We start from the raw sequence: 17,314 nt of genomic DNA, 5'->3' as shown, positions 1-17,314 counted from the left end.
GGAAGCAACTCTAGAGCCCCAAGGAACACAAGAGTTTGAGGCCATTTCTTTAGCCTTTGAACTGGTTATTCATCCTCATTCTTACCTGGCATTATTTGGAATGCTTTATTTCCTCTGTACCTGGCCTTCACTCTTGGGAAGTCTAGCTTGTTTGTGCAGTTTCCTACTGTTTAAACAAGAGATTGTTTAAACTCTAGCCACTGATATCCACAGCTGTTGCCAGTGTTTTTCTTTCTCACTGAAGCCAAACATGGAGTGGCTGGAGTCTGGAAACATGCCTTGAGAAATCAAATTTCCCATCTGACATTGCAGCCTACTTCCTAGAGCTAGTGTCACTGAGGAAGGGGTTATTTACTCATTCTAATGTCAGGATTCCCACACCAATAACCACATCACTTCTCAACAAATACATCCCTTCCCCTACTCTACCTTGGGCAATAACTGTGGGTCTGAAGGCTACAGGGCTTTGGGTGTGTCCTGGGAGTTGAGGATACTTGTGACATATGTACACTGATACCCAATCAGAAGAGACCAGAAACCTTTGTAAACTCTGATAGCCACGTGGTTTCAGATGCTTGGGATAGTCTGGTGGTGACAGACGTGAAAAAGCAAATCAGTAGTCTTTTTATTCTTTTCTTTTCTTTTGACCTTTAAGCTCTGTTGGACTTGAAAATCAGTAGTCTTTAGAAAAACTGTGGGTTAAGAGGTCAAGGGAGGAATGAAGAAAGTATAATAAATTTCACAAAGTATTTAGGAACTCTGGTTACAACAGGCCGTGATCAAAAAGGAAAAACCCCTTTGCTTCCTCATTTTCTCTTTTCTGCACTGCACAGTGTTTCCATGGACTAGTAAGTAATAACAACAGTAAGAATCATAGCTGCTAACATTTATTAAGCACTTTTACCTGTATTCTCACATTTAATATCAGGAGAGAGACCAAACCTTTTGCACTCAACTACTAATTAAACAGTCACGTAAATTCACTCTCCACTCCAACTGGGAAGCAAATGAGTGTGATGATTATCTTGGAATCTGAGCAGATTCATGCTGGTAAGATTCAGAAGCTGAGAGGTTTTTAGTTTACCTGGAGGCTAACAATAAACAACAACTAAAAGCTTTTTATGCATGAACTCATTAAATCCTTACATCCACCCTGCTAGGCAGGCATTATCATCCCCATTTTAAGTATGAGAAACCAGAAGTTCAAAGAGGTTAAAGTGACTTGACAAGGCTATAAAACTCGTAACAGTCTACCTAACCCCTGAGTGCGTGCTCTTCATTATCCCAATATATGGCCTAGGAAATGAAACTGAGGACTCTGAATGGAGATGTGCTGGACCTCCAATGTTTGTTTGGCCACACACACATCTATAGTAAGGTATCTCACTGTCAATATCACCGAAGCCTGGCTCATATGACGAGGAGATGTAGTCATTGAAAGACCACTTTTTTTTCCTACTTTCTTACTCTTCTTCCGGTTTCATGTTCCTTTTATGTACATTTTAAAAACTGGGAAAAGCTGGAAATTTACAAGTATGTCCTCAAGCTAGGTACCTGCTAGTCTCCCAGCCATGCCCAGTCTAAAACTTGATATTGGGCTGGGTATGGTGGCTCACATCTGTAATCCCAGCCCTTTGGGAGGCCAAGGTGGGAGGATCGTCTGAGACCAGGAGTTCTAGACCAGCCTGGGCAACATAGTGAGACCTCTTCTCTATGAAAAATTAAGAATTAGCTGGGCATGGTGGTGCATGTCCTATAGTCCCAGCTACTTGGGAGGCTGAGGCAAGAGGATGGCTTGAGCCCAGGAGGTCGAGGTTACAGTGAGCCATGATCATGCCACTGCACTTCAGCCTGGGCAAACAGCGCAAGACCCTATCTCAAAAATAAAAATAAAAAGCACGATGCTAAGGTGATAGTTTGAAAGTGGCACCCACAGCCAGCTTTTGTAAGTAATTTAGCTCCTCGTTGTTCTTGATGGAGGCAAGGTGGGGTTAAAATGATAAAGTTCTATTTGAGAATTTTGACTTTGCCTGAAAGTGATCAACAGATCTTGACATGCTGTCCAATCTTCCCAACAGGACCTTACAAATTACTTATCTTAAGTGTCAGACTTTCTGATGTCTCTGAAATTTTCTGGGCTTTACTGGGAACCCTGCTTTCTAGAAATCCAGATGTAATTGTTCTGTACTTTGAGAAGGTCCTGCTGCAAGCTTTAATAGAGGGTGAACTAATGGAAAGACTTAAGGAGTTGATGTATGCCACATTAGGTGCCTAAGTAAGGAAAGAGAAATATTAAGAGTAGCATCCAGGGTCCCTTTTTTGATATTGTTGCTGCTGCTGGGCCCGCTGTAAGGTTGGATCCACACTACCCTGATAGTCCTGTTCCTAAGGAAAAAACAACCTCAGCTTTCTGGAGGGGAGAATTGCTCAACTTCTACCATATTTTTCTTTCACAAAAATACAAATATGGCTGCGCTGCTGCTTAACCTACTGGACAAAGGCATCTTGCCATGGCATTGGACTTGGTAGCCCGAGGCTGTTTTCAAGAATGTAAGGCAGAAAATAAAATAAAAACAAAAAAAGAGGCTGGGCGCAGTGGCTCACGCCTGTAATCCCAGCACTTTGGGGGGCCAAGGCAGGTGGATCACGAGGTCAGGAAATTGAGACCATCCTGGCTAACACGGTGAAACCCTGTCTCCACTAAAAATACAAAAAATTAGCCGGGCGTGGTGGCGGGCACCTGTAGTCCCAGCTATCAGCTACTTGGGAGGCTGAGGCAGGAGAATGGTGTGAACCCGGGAGGCAGAGGTTGCAGTGAGCCGAGATCACGCCACTGCACTCCAGCCTGGGTGACAGAGGGAGACTCCGTCTCAAGAAAAAACAAACAAACAAACAAGAATGCAAGGCATTGTCAACCTCTGGATCTTTGCCATTGCATGGCCATGCACATCAACACAATGGTAATATTAGACCATAATTATTGCATATGCAGCATGTGGCAGGTATGTGCTAAAACACATACCGTGCCTATGCTTTGGACAACAAATGGCACCTTTAAATCACAGCCACTGTGGTTGATCCCTCAAGGTCAGTACCACTCCCATAGTAATAATAATGACTACCCTCCCTACTGAGCTCCTAGTATGTTCCAGGCCCTGTGCCATTATCTTACTTAACCCTCCATTATCTTACTTAACCCTCACATGGATCCTAAGTTAGGGGTTATTTTGCCATTTCAGAGAAAGAGTCTGAAGTTCAGAGGCCCAGTAACCTGCCTAAGAGAGTAAGGGAATTCAGATTAAGGTCTTTTGACTTTATGCTATCTCTTGCTAGTCCAGATTCTACTGTCAGGGACTGTGGACTCCAGGAAGCTGCCTTACAGTTTGTGCTTGTCCTGGCTCTTTTTGGCAGCTCTCTTCTGATGGTCATCCTGTGTCCTTCATTGTGTCCCCATATGCAGTGCTGGTGACCATTTTGCTCAATCTTTTGGCCCAGAAGCCTGAAAGAGCAGTGTTAACTACCTGCTATGGTACAATCACTGTGCCTTGGTTATTGTTTGATGGATGCAGTAACTGGAAAATAGCCATTTAACTGTCAGAAAATAAATGTTGAAGCTCTATTTTGAATTTTAGTACTTATTTACAAATAGCTACCCATTTCAGATGGTAAGCATCATTCTTTTCATTGAACACTTAATCTCATCCAATGAAAAGATGAAAAATAGAAATACATATCGTTAAACCATCCTCTCACATACTTTAACCTTTCAGAGAACACATATTTTCACCCAAGGTAGACAGCAATGTTAAGGCAAAAAAGTAGTGGGTTGGTTAAAGTTTAGTTTATTTGATCTGAATGAATGCCTTTTTGCTAGTGTTTTCCAATACATCATATCATTTCTGGAATGAGAAGTACTCGTTATAGTAGATGTTTTTATGATGATCAGGAAACTATATTAGGGAAAAGCAGGAAGATATTTAGTTCAATATTCCAGATAAGATGGTTAATAAATTGTATACTAAAAGTAACTCTACTTATTTTAAAATATCTTTTTTTTTTTTTTTTTTTTTTGAGACGGAGTCTCGCTCTGTCACCCAGGCTGGAGTGCAGTGGCCGAATCTCAGCTCACTGCAAGCTCCGCCTCCCAGGTTTACGCCATTCTCCTGCCTCAGCCTCCCGAGTAGCTGGGACTACAGGCGCCCGCCACCTCGCCCGGCTAGTTTTTTTTTTTTGTATATTTTTAGTAGAGACGGGGTTTCACCGGGTTAGCCAGGATGGTCTCGATCTCCTGACTTCGTGATCCGCCCGTCTCAGCCTCCCAAAGTGCTGGGATTACAGGCTTGAGCCACCGCGCCCGGCCTAAAATATCTTAACTCTCACTGTTTTTCTCTACTTCTAGAGGAAAAGTGGGTGTTTCCCCAATGTGATAGTGTATTGGGTTAATAATGCAAATTGTCTTTGTGACACTTTCTGCATTGCTTTGTGACAACTTCAGCTTTCATAATCTAATACAGTCAATATTCGTTTCTGTAAATAACACTGAAATGAAGAGGAGGATTGCCATTGTCTACATAAACCAATCAATAATCTTTGTGGCCCAGATTGCTACAGCTCTTAAATTTTCCCAGTGCGAAACTTTGAAGAATGTTTAAATTGTTTAAACACTGTCGACAGTCTGTAACACATCTAGTGTCAGCTTATTCTAGGAAGGTTTTTACTATTCACCAAGGAACTACTCTTTACCTTTGTTAGATTGTGTTTACAGTGCAAGTTTTGACAAGACAGTGTGCAGTTCCAAGCCTGAGCCTCTCAGATGAATACTGAGGATACACCTTAGTGGTGTTTCCTCTACCTGATCCCTTCTCTTTCTGAGACTATGCCTATCTACACATTCATAGAGGATTCACATTGATATGCTAAATTCACTCATTGCTTAATATTTATATTTATGTATTTGAGAGAAATATGTGTTTACAGAGGAAAATCTACTCTGTACCAGATATTGTTCCAGGCTGCAGATAGAGTGGTGAACAAATGATCAAAATTTCTGCGTCATGGTCCTTCTAATCTAAAGAGAGAAGACAAGTAAATAAGAACAGTAAATAAATATTAGCTAACATTTTTGCCTGTATCCTTCATGGATCTTGTGAATAGAATCCCTCTTCTAATTCTGGTTTAGTAGATCCTGATTCTTATATAATAGGTTCCTGACTGGTTTCTACAGTGAGCAGCTTTTATGAATTTTGTGAGTTTGACATGGTTTTATTGGGGAGATTATATCTGATCTGTGAAATTAATATAAATTAATCTTATCGTTGTGAACCTTAAAGGTAGATTCTTAAATGGCATCAGCTAGATGTTTTTACACTTGATCTTAGCCAAAAAGCCAAGAAGCAATAGCTAGATATGTTTAAAACATTCTGTTTATCAGTTGGGCGCAGTGGCTCATGCCTGTAATCCCAGCACTTTGAGAGGCTGAGGCAGGAGGATTGCTTGAGCCCAGGATTTTGAGACTAGCCTGGGCAACATAGTGAGGCCCCCATTGCTACAAAATTTTTTTTAAATATAATTTTAAAAATAAATAAAATAAAACATTCTCTTTATCAGTTCTTCTCTTCTGCATGGCATAGGGGAAGCAGCTGGATCTGAATGCCAAGTGGATTGATTCATTACTTGCATTAGTAAATAAGATGCTCCATCAGCATGAGTGTGTTTCATTGAGTTGTGGAGATGTTTTGTTAAATTTTGCAGTGCTATGTGTTGCAGAAATAATGAAAATGTTGGATTCTACTTTTTTTTTTTTTTTTTTTTCCGTGAGTTTCCCACACATCATAACGCAGATAGGGTGAGGGGTATAGAGAGGGAGAACCCAGCCAGAAATGGAGCAAGGCATTTTGCAGAGGCTACGTCAAAGGAGAAATTGACAATTACATGCCTTCTCACGTTCTTCCTGCTTTTCACATCCTCTCTAAATAAAAGTAGAGACTATAAATATATACCACCCATTTGTTTTTAGAGAATGGTGTGATAAAGATTTATTTAAAACACCATAGACTTTGCTGACAGTAACAGCTCAGCAAGCATTTGTTTTTCTTTTTTTATTAGTTCTATTCTTCCCACAGCCCTTTACTCCAGGTTTCTATGCCAACGACTGAAATCAAAGGCTTTTCACAATGTGTATGTTCTGGAATACTAAGTAAATTTTGTTGTTGCTAAGAGGAAAACTTGGTTTTAGCCAGCAGGCCATACAGAAAGCTGAGTTTGTCTTAATGCTTACCAGATATAACCCCTCACTTCTAATAGAGTTTGACCCATGGCTTATAGTCGAATTTCTTTTGGACAAGGGACATTTCATTTGAAGTTTCTTTTAGCACCTTGTCCGTACCAACTCACAGAAGACGTTTCTTTTGTCTTCAAAGAAGGATACATTTTCACTTTCAATTCCTCTCAGAAGGAAACTCAGGAAGCAGAAAGTGTTAAGTTCTTGTAGGGACGTTACTTGTTGTATATTTGCCTCCTTTCTTTTAAACACCTGAATTCATCCCTCCTGATTCCATGCTATTAATATTGCCTTCCATCTGTAATGTACCTATACATGTTTTACCTCACTTGAGCTTCCCAATGGTCCTAGGAGTAAACAGCATTATTTTTCCCAACTCAGAGAGCGTAGGAGCCAAAGTGTAGCTTTCCAGCTCTGAGCCCAGTGTTCTGTGGGTTACATCACTTTGTTTTTTATTCCAAAGTTAACTTGTGAACCCTTCTAATAAACTGCTCCAAGATATGACAAAAATCACTTTATCCCAAAAGGCTCTGGAGTTGTAAGATGCCACTGTGGAAACAGGGACTCCTGTGGATATAGGTGTGGTCGTTCATGGGAGCTGTATGTGACACAGTTCACATTTCGCAGTTCACAGTTCACAGTGGTTGTACATGGGAGCTGTATGTGGCACAGTGGCTTCTTCTCTTCTCTTGCACCCTGAGCGGTAGTCTGAGAGGTCCTCTGGCCTTCAGTGAGCACCTGGCAGCTAAACAGCCCCCGGAGTGTCCCAGTTAGGCTCAGCAGGCTGAAGACCACAGATGGATTCTATTATTTTATTAAAATACTAAGTCTGGAGGTCTAAGGCATGGTTTGAAATTGCTGGCTATATATTCTTTTTGTTAAATGATCCATGTAAACTTATTATTCAAAGTATGGCCCAAGTATTGGCCAGTATTTTATGTTATGCCATTATATCCTGCCTGATTAGGATTTGAAGTGGTTCTTGACAAGTATTACTAATTTGGATAAGTCAGGGTAGAAGATAGAAAAAACAAAACAAACAAACAAACAAACAAACAAATACCAGTTAGGTAAGGACAAGCAAGCGGTGACAGGCCTGTGCTCATGGTAAGAAATTATGTTTTGATGATAGAAATGAGGTAATATAGGAGGGATTGCTTTCTTATCTCAATTACAATTCTGAGTAGGTTTTAAAAGCAGAGAGGCTAAAAATGTTTACATATTTTCAGTTTGATCTATCCGGTATCCAGTATAAGGATATATGAAGACAGCTGGCAAAAAATTAGTTTTTAGTAACTTTCATTCTTTTTTCCCCCCTCACTTTGAAAAGACTTCATTTGCTGCCTGTGAGTTCCCAGAGAGCTTAATGGCAGAATCCCTCTTAAAGCTCTGCACTGTTTGGACAGCTAGGTCAGCATTAGTCATCTCCTCTCAGAGGCTCCCTCTTCCTATAAACTCTCAGGGTTACATCTCAGATTTGGTTTCAAAAATATAAAGTTCCTACTCAGCGACAACCCAGTATATAGCAAAATAAGTTAATTATTAGATTTTTTCTTCCACTCATTTTGTTTTCTTTTAAAAAAAATGGTAAAGTACACTAACATAAAATTTATCATCTTCACCATTTTTAGGTGTACAGTTAATTCAGTAGCATTAAGTACATCCACATTGTTGTGCCACTGTCACCGCCCATCCATCCAACAGAACCCCTCTCGTCTTCCTTCCATTCATTTCTAATAGGGACTAATTCACTACAGGAATTGATTTCTAACCATTCATTGAGAAGTAACCTAGCATCACCCCCCAACTAGCAGCATAGAAAGGGAGTTAAGTCAGACACAAAGGATTTCTCTCACACTCAGGCTGAGGGACTTTGTGATCACACATAATCATGTAGGGCCTCAGCATTTGGGTTAATGGCCAAAAGAACTTTGTGAATGGAATTAAACATCATATGAGCAGCTTCCTCAAGAGAAATTGCTCTAGTCTGCATGATAACTGAACTCCTGGAGGTTCTGACCTTTCAGGTTAGAATGTAGTTGTCTCTCGGAGGTTAAAATCTCCTCCTTCCTCCTCGCTTTCTACTTCCTTCCTATTTCTTCTCAGCAACCCCTGTCCTCACCCCAGTGGCATGCACATTACTCCAGTCAAAAGACTCAATCATTGATCTTTAATTTTCAAACTTTTGCAAAGTAGCCTTCTAACAGTTGAAATCTTAAACAGCCTCTAACGTCCAATGAATCCCATATCTAGTCCGTTCTGGGCACTTCCTGAAGAAGGGAAATTCAGTTGTCCCATGATCACATGTTGAACCAGCTAGAAAACCTTTTCTGTCATTGCCTCATCCTGCCACCTAATAGGATCGATGCTGCCATGTAGCCCTCTGTATCATGTGCAGACTCAAACCTTTTTCATTTCTATGTCAAATTCAGTGAACAGATACCTTTTGAAAACCTACTGGGCCACAGAGTTTTAATAAGTGGCAGTTACTCCTACTTTAGAGATAAGAGAAAGTTATAATAATGAGAGTGGTTCAAGGTCCTACAGAGTGAGAAAGAAAGAGGGACAGACATAAAAGCCTAGTTAATTACTAACCTTTGCAAACACAGAGCTTCAAACCGAAAAGAGGCAAATGATGATAATAATGTCAATACCTGATATTTGACAGTCCAGTACTATTTTCATAGCACTTCATTTTAGTTTTTGCTTTGTGTTTGGGTTTTATGCAACCAGAAGAAGAAAATACTTGATGGAATCACAGAAAGCTTGAGTGTTAATTATAGTTCAGTGTAGTGAATGCTTTGATCCTGAAGGCTGTGAAACTGAGTCGTTTTCATTTAGAAGACTTCTCATGTCAGGTTTTTCAAACGAAGAGAATGATTAGTAAACTATTCAATTACCTTTCATTCCCATAGCTCTTCTGTAATTCGTAAGACTCAAATGATACACACTGAACCTCAGGCTGAGATTTAGTTTTATGTATTTGCCAAAGTAACACAGTAGCCTAGTTTCCATAGCCATATCTAAATGTCTCTGGAAAAAAAAAAAAAAAAAATCAAGCTTCAGAGACAATGGGAGGAAATCACTGTGGCTCACACTTGCGGACCAGCAGTGGGTGACAAAAGTGGATCCTGGGACACAGACATGGGTGCAGTCACTAATCGACATCATTATTTGAACATCCACCAGTGGAGTAGCCCTGAGTATCTGTGACTTTTCCCAATCTGTAAATTAAAAAAAAAAAATACTATTCTGATGTTTAAATGCTGGGAAGTTGGTGCTAAGAGCATAATGGCTCTTAGTTCATCTACCCTTTCATTCCATGCCATCACCTTATCTCTGCCATCATGGTTATAAAGCCATCACTGAAGTAACTTCATCCAGTAGTAGGGGGCAAGGCCACATCTTCCCAGACACTGTGATACACAAGGTGAATGCACTCACTTAACAGCTTAGCTGACAAGAAGCTCTGCTTTGCCCTTGGCCCTCTCTACCTGCTCTGATGTACTTTCTCACTGCACTGTCTTGTTAGGAGGAGGACGGGCTGAGGGCAGAAACTCCGCGTGAAGCCCATGATGCACTTGCAATTTTAGCTAGATGTACAAGCAGTTTCCTTCCTTTCTCCTATTTGATTCGGTGTTGTGGAATTATGTGCCCTTTTGTCCAGAAGGGATACAAATGAAATTGTATTCCCATGTGTAACATTTGGAAAATAAACATTCTGGTTATCACAGCTTCTCTTTCATTGCATATTTTCCTGTGTTATGTCATGCTTCTGCCAGTGCAAGCCAGAATGTGAAGTATGCCTAGGGGAATATTTCTCAAGTTTTTTCTAAGCAACATTAATCTTAAAAATACTTTGCAAAAACAAGGCATTTGGTGGTCAGATAAATTTTGGAAGTGCTCCGTATTCTATCCCTGTCTTTGATAGTCAAGGTGCCCGTTAACAAATTAGGAGTCCTAGGAAGCCTGGCAATAAAAAAGACTATTGAACACAAACCAGGATTTCCCAGACTTACGACCATGGAAACTATTTTCATATAACACCTGTAAAGATCAGAGTAAGAGATGCTAACGCAGGAGGTGTTTTTAGAGATTTAGGTTCACAAATTATCAAAACTACTCAGGAATAAATAGAAAATTGAATAGACCTATAATAAGAAAAGAGATTGAATTAGTAATTTAAAATATCCCACAGAAACAAACCCAGACACAAATGGCTTTACTGGTAAATTTTACCAAAAGTTTAAAGAAGAATTAATACCAATTCTTTATAAATTCTTCTAGAAAAGTACAGGAGGAGGAAAGATTTCTCAGTTCATCCTGTGAGGTCAGTATTATCCTGAATAACAAAACCAAAGACATCACAAGAAAACTACAAACCAATATCCCTATATAGAGATGCAAAAATCTTCAAGAAAATACTAGCAAACTGAATCTAGCAATATATTAAAAGGTTTATACACCATGACTAAGTAGGATTTATTCCAGGAATGCAAGGTTAGTTTAACATACAAAAAATCCAATAATGTAATGCACCACCATATTAATAGGATGAAGGACCAATAGCACATGATCATCTCAACAGACAGAGCAGAAACATTTGACAAAATTTAACGCCCTTTTATGATAAAACCACTAGAAAAACTAAGAATGGAGGAGAACTTCCTTAACCTAATAAAGGGCTTCTACAAAAAACCCACAGCTACCATAATACTCAATGGTAAAAGATTGAAAGCTTTCCTTCTCAAATCAGGAGCAAGACAAAGATGTTTACTCTGGCCCCTTGTATTTAACATTGTACTAGAGATTTTAGCCAGGGCACTTAGGCAAGAAATCCAAAAAAAAAAAAAAAAAAAAAAAAAAAGAAGAAAAATTGTATTTGCAGATGATATGATCTTGTATATAGAAAATCCTGATACTGACTAAAACAACTCATGAAACTGTTAAACAAGTTCATCAAGGTTGCAGGATACAAGATCAATATTCAAAAATAAATTTTATTTCTATACAGTAGCAAGGAACAGTCTGAAATGAAATTAAGAAAACAACTTCAGAAAATAACTTCACTGAAAATAGCATCAAAAAACAATAAAATACTTAGGAATAAATTTAACCAAAGAAGTGTAAGACTTACATACCTAAAACTACAAAATATCATTGAAATAAATTAAAGATGTAAATAAATGGAGGCATCCTGTGTTCATGGGCTTAATATGGTTAGGGTGATGATATTTCCCAAATTGAACTATGTTTTTAACACAATCTCTTTCAAAATCCTAGCTGACTGTTTTTGCAGAAATTGGGAGACTGATCCTAGAATGTATATGTAAATGCAAGAGACCCATAATAGCCAAAGCAGTTTTAAAAGAGAAGAACAAATTTGAAGGACCCACACTTCCTGATTTCAAAAATTACTATGAAGCTAGTGTGTTAAAACAATGCATACTTGTATAAAAACAATGTGTACTTGTATAAGGATAAACATATTGGTAAATGGAGTAGAACTGTGATTTCAGAAATAAACCCTTACATTTATGGCCAATTGATTTTTGTCAAGGGTAGCAAGGCAACTCAGTGCAAAAAGTAAAGTAAGTTATTTCAACAAATGGTATTGGACAACTGGATATCCACATGCAAAATAATGAAGTTGGACCTCTTCTCACACTATACACAAACATTAACTCATTTTAGACCTAACTACAAGAGCTAAAACTGTAAAACTCCTAGAAGAAAAAATAATAAATCTCTGTGAGTTAGGCAGTGATTTATTTGATGATACTGAAAGCACAAGCAACAGAAGAAAAAATAGATAAATTGGTCTTCATCAAAAAAAGTTTTTGAAGTGTTGTCATTTGTATACCATCAAGAAACTGAAAAGACAATCCATAAAATGGGAGAAAATATTTGCAAATCATATATCTGACAAAAGGACTTGTATTCAGAATACATAAAGAACTCTAACAACTCAATAATAAAAAGACAACCCAATTCAAAAATGGACAAAGGACTTGAATAGATACTTTGCCAAAAAAAGATATGCAGATGATCAATAAGCATCTGAAAAGATATTAGGGAAATGCAAGTCAAAACCACAATGAGATATCACTTCACACCCAACAGGATGGCTGTAATAAAAAAGGCAGATGTTAGTAGGAGTTGTGCAGGATGGGGCGACATTGGAACCCTCATCCATTGCTGCTAGAAGTGTAAAATGGTGCAGCCACTTTGGAAAATAGTTTGGCAGTTCTTCAAAATGCAGTGTGAGAGAAACAAGAGTGACTACTATTAATTAAGGGCTTCTTCCTGGGGTGAAGAAGATGTTCTAAAATGAGATGTGGTGATGGTTGCGTGCTCTGTGAATATACCAAAGACCATTGAATTGTACACTATAAATGGATGAATTATAGGATATGTGAATGATATGTTAATAAAGCTGTTAACTAGCCTTTTGTCCTCACAGTGTGATATTTTCATCTTTTTTCACACTTCCCGTTTCTCCTGAGTTAATGGCATCTGTGAAAGAGGAAAACTATTTTTTTTAAAAAACTCTGTCATTATCTTTAATTACAAAAAAGCTGCCAGAAGAACTCATTATTGTTTCTATCTTAACTGTTTTGTTTGTAATTTCTGTATATAACTAGAATCCCTTGGAAAAGATGACATAAATTTCTTTTAGAACCCTTCACTGTTGGGGCCAGGCACAGTGGCTCATGCCTATAATCCCAGTACTTTGGGAGGCCAAGACAGGAGGATCACTTGAGCCCAGGAGTGCAAGACCAGCCTGAGCAATAAAGTGAGGCCCCATCTCTACAAGAAAAAATAAACAAATAAAAATACAAAAATTAGCCATGCATAGTGGCACACACCTATAGTCCCAGCTTATTTGGGAGGCTGAGGCTGGAAGATCACTTAAATCTGAGAGTTTGAGGCTGCAGTGAGCTGTGATCACAACGCTACACTCCAGCCTGGGTGACAGAGAAAGATCCTGTCTAAAAACATAAATAAAACCCGTCATTGTTGATGATATATCATCATTTATATCTGAGTGTAATGGTTCTCTTTTTCCAGAGATGGGACTGCACAACTCAGGCGCCCATTGCATTGGTAGCTGTACAAGTCTTGAGACAGAGGCTGAGAATATGAAATATCAGGTCCTAAACAAACACATAGGAATGTGCTGCCAGCCCTTGAAATGATGTGAGAGGTTATAGATAATTTGGTATTCGTAAACATGGAGCAGAGGCATGAAAAATGTAAACCATAAGACTGTGCCAATATAATAACAAATGTGAGGGTGGATAAGTTCCCCAGGGAAATGGGAAAGGGGTGGGCAGAAGGAAAGGAAAAGGCTAAGGATCAGACTCTGGGGGATTCAGTGGATCATAGAAGGAGGGGTCTTGGGGTAGTAGGCTGAGACTTGGGACAACTAGCACTATCTGATGGGGTGGTATCAAATTCAGCCAAGTGCTAATGGGATGGATACATCCCTTCATATCTAGCTAAAAGTGGCTCATTGGTGACCATAGAGAAAAGGGCACCCATGGACTTTTGAGGATACAAGTCAGATTTTAGAAAACAGAAGGATGTGAAGGCAATGGGGGCATCATTTGAGTGGGACTGTTAAAAGAATGCAAAGAGGATGACAAATGAAAAGGATAGATGTCTCCATGTAGGTTATGAAGACTTTTTGTAGATAGCGTGAAGCTATGTATGTTTGAAGAGAGCTTGGATACCTACATTTGGAAAGAGGAAGATAAGGCTTTTGTTAACTATTAATACAACACAAAACTGCCGTCCTATTTAATGGATCTCTTCTTGGAGATTTTAAAATTTAAAGCATTGTTATAAACTATAGAAAATAAATCATCAAAAGATTCATCTTACAGGCTTTGTCACAAAACAATGGGACTAGAAGGGTCTCAAGGTATTCATATAAGCTGGACAGGCATATTTCTAAATTAATCTGGAAGATAACTCTTTATCTTGAAGATGATTAAAGAAGGCTATTTGGCAGCTTCCCCAGTGACCTATGATACTCTAATAACGCTCACTTCCTGTTGCTTAACTCAAATATAAAAGTACAGAGAGATGAAACTCTCCAATGTGCCAATCAGGAAATGCTATTTTGCTTACTATAAACTTAACTTATCTTATAGAACCAACAATAAAGAATTATGTGGGAGCCATAAACTGCTATCTCCTGGCAATAGTCTTCTGTTATTATGAACATTAGTAGATTGAAGATGTAGTTTCTCAAAGGGACTTAAGTGTTTGGGGGCACGGTTCCAGGGACATTGCGTTCTGTTTGACATAAACAGTTTCTGCTGTATCAAAGACACTGCCCTTTAGAGATTAATGGCCACTTTGGAAAACTAGTAAGCTTTCAGAGTGTAGGTACAAAATGAACTTGACCATTACACTCGATTTTTTTTTCCTTTTATGTTTAAAGAGCAGTAATCATTTGGAAGTATTCCCAGAGCCCCTGCTTCACCCTCTTAGGTCACGAAGGCATTCCTTACTGAGAAGTGGCTTAATATTGAGAAACTGCTGACACCTTGGTGAGAAAACTATAGAATCACATTCTGGAGACTGAGAGGGTCCACACTGTCAGGCAGTTCTCACTCAGCCAAGAGATATCTTCCAGGCACCCGTACTGCACTACTTTAGAGATTCTCACATGCAAAAGTGTTCCCCACACAAGTGCAGTTATTTTTAGCAGGTTTGGGTTTTCTGTGAAATGAGAACAGAGAAGCCAGAAACTGATAGGGGTGAAACTAATTGATGAAATCCTTTATCAACAGCAAAGAAGTTTATGTTATGGGCCTTTATGGTCTTGGGTTTTTTTTTATTTTTTTTTCCTAAGACAGAGTCTCGCACTGTCACCTAGGCTGGAATGCAGTGGCATGATATCGGCTCACTGCAGCCTCCGCCTCCAGGGTTCAAGCAATTCTCCTGCCTCAGCCTCCCGAGTAGCTGAGATTAGAGGTGTCCACCACCACACCCGGCTGATTTTCTTTCTTTTTTTTTTGTATTTTTAGTAGAGATGAGTTTTTTTTGTTTGTTTGTTTGTTTGTTTGTTTGAGATGGAGTCGTGCTCTGTTGCTCAGGCTGGAGTGCAGTGGCATGATCTCGGCTCACTGCAACCTCTGCCTCCCGGGTTCAAGTGATTCTCCTGCCCCAGCCTCCCAAGTAGTTGGGGTTACAGGCACCCGTCACCACACCTGGCTAATTTTCGTATTTTTTTTTAAGTAGAGACAGGGTTTTGCCATGTTGGTCAGGCTGGTCTCGAACTCCTGACCTCAGGTGATCTGCCTGTCTCGGTCTCTCAAAGTGCTGGGATTACAGGTGTAAGCCACCACCTCTTCTTGTAAAATATTCCGTGGTTCCCATTTCTAAAATGATTGCCAGGCCAGATTTTCCTCTTTCCTTGAACTCTTTTCTTCTCCTGCCACCTCTGTTTATCAAGGCTCAGATCAAGGGGTCTTTGGACCTTGTGTGAAATCATACTCAAGTTGGCATCTTTCTGTGAAGAACTTCATTAGGAATGTGGGACACATTTTGTTGAGTTATATTTATAATACTTTTCTTTATGTTCCCAGACTATTGAGAATATTTATTTATTTATTTATTTGTTTGTTTTTAAGACAGAGTCTTGGTCTGTCGCCCAGGCTGGAGTGCAGTGGCGCAATCTCGGCTCACTGCAACCTCCGCCTCCTGGGTTTAAGCAGTTCTCCTGCCGCAGCCTCCCGGGCAATATTTATGTTTTTTAATAACATTTTTTCCCAAAGCAAAGATCAGTTTTGCATTAGACTATTCCTTGACTATACATGCATTTTACAGAGGAAAATGTAGATTTTTCCAGATTTCAGTTAAGGGAGGAATTATAACAAGGACCAGCTGCTCTGAGGCTGCCCCTGAGCTATTACTTACCCTCAGTCCCTCTCTTCTCCATAGCTATTTTTGTTTTCTATGTAAAATACCTTTGCCCATTTCTCTCAGGATATGTATTAGCATTTTCCAAAGTTGTTTATGTTCCCTCAGTGGTTGTCTTCCACCCCTGAAGCGTCTTAAGTCTCCATTTTTACTCCTTAGAAACAGAAAATGTACACGTGGAAGATTTCTAAGTTTCACATTTCAAAGTTCTCTTTCTTTTGGGAAAGAGAAAGTTGAGAAGTTTAAAAATGCCTTTAGAACAAACCTATCTCCACATTCCATCAACTGTACAGGAGGCAGGAAAGTATGTTTTATGAGCAAAGGCTTTGGGAGCAGGAAATTTCCATTCTATGATATACTAGCTACTGCTGCTGGACTTTAGTTTCCTTATTTATAAAATGGAAATATCAATAGTTTTTGCCTTCACAGGATTGGAGTGAGCATTGCGTGAGATAATGCATATAAAGGGCTTTAGCCAGTGTCAGGCATGGAGAAGGATCTCAATAAATGTTAGTGATGATGGTGGTGATGATGATAAAGGATTGGGAGTCTCAAAAAGTTGTATTGCAGTGTTACAACGTAACATTTTCAGATAAGAAACGAGATCACATATTCTGCCAAGGTTATTTGAATTTGCTATGTGGAAGGGAAAATTACTTCCCTGTCACTTAATGGCCGCCATATATTCTTACTCAGGAGGTGTGCATACACGTGCTTGTGATGTCTTGTGTCCTTGCCCTGATGGTCAGGAGTTTTGTTTTAGCCCTTTAAAAAATCCAATACAGCTCTCAATATTCTGCAGTGCATGCAGTAGACTTTCTACAAGTAAATTATTTAATTAAAAAATCAAATTATCATGCAAATTATACTGGTAGAAAAGATGTGGCCTTATGAATATTTACAAGACATTTATTTTTAAAGTAAAAGAAATTAAATGAGCAAATAAGGCTGTATAAACTACCTATTTCTGGTCTATTTCCTAGGGACTCACCTCACCCTTGCTTTTCTTAGCACTTTGGCTGTTACACAATGAAATGAAGTTAATGGTTTCTAATAATGAAGGAGCCATCTTCATGTTAGAGGTCTTGGTACCAAGCA

General features: G+C 39.1%; 1 protein-coding gene across 2 annotated transcripts in view; it reads left to right on the top strand.

Moving 5' to 3' along the window:
* Nucleotides 1-17,314, top strand: part of MAOA (monoamine oxidase A) — an 85,194-nt gene that overhangs the window by 31,283 nt on the left and 36,597 nt on the right. The gene's annotated exons all lie outside the window — the stretch shown is intronic.

The sequence above is a fragment of the Theropithecus gelada genome, chromosome X (assembly GCF_003255815.1).
Source record: "Theropithecus gelada isolate Dixy chromosome X, Tgel_1.0, whole genome shotgun sequence".
NCBI lineage: Eukaryota > Metazoa > Chordata > Mammalia > Primates > Cercopithecidae > Theropithecus > Theropithecus gelada.
The sequence above is the reverse complement of the archived record's forward strand: the minus strand, read 5'-3'. Positions and strand labels throughout refer to the sequence as shown.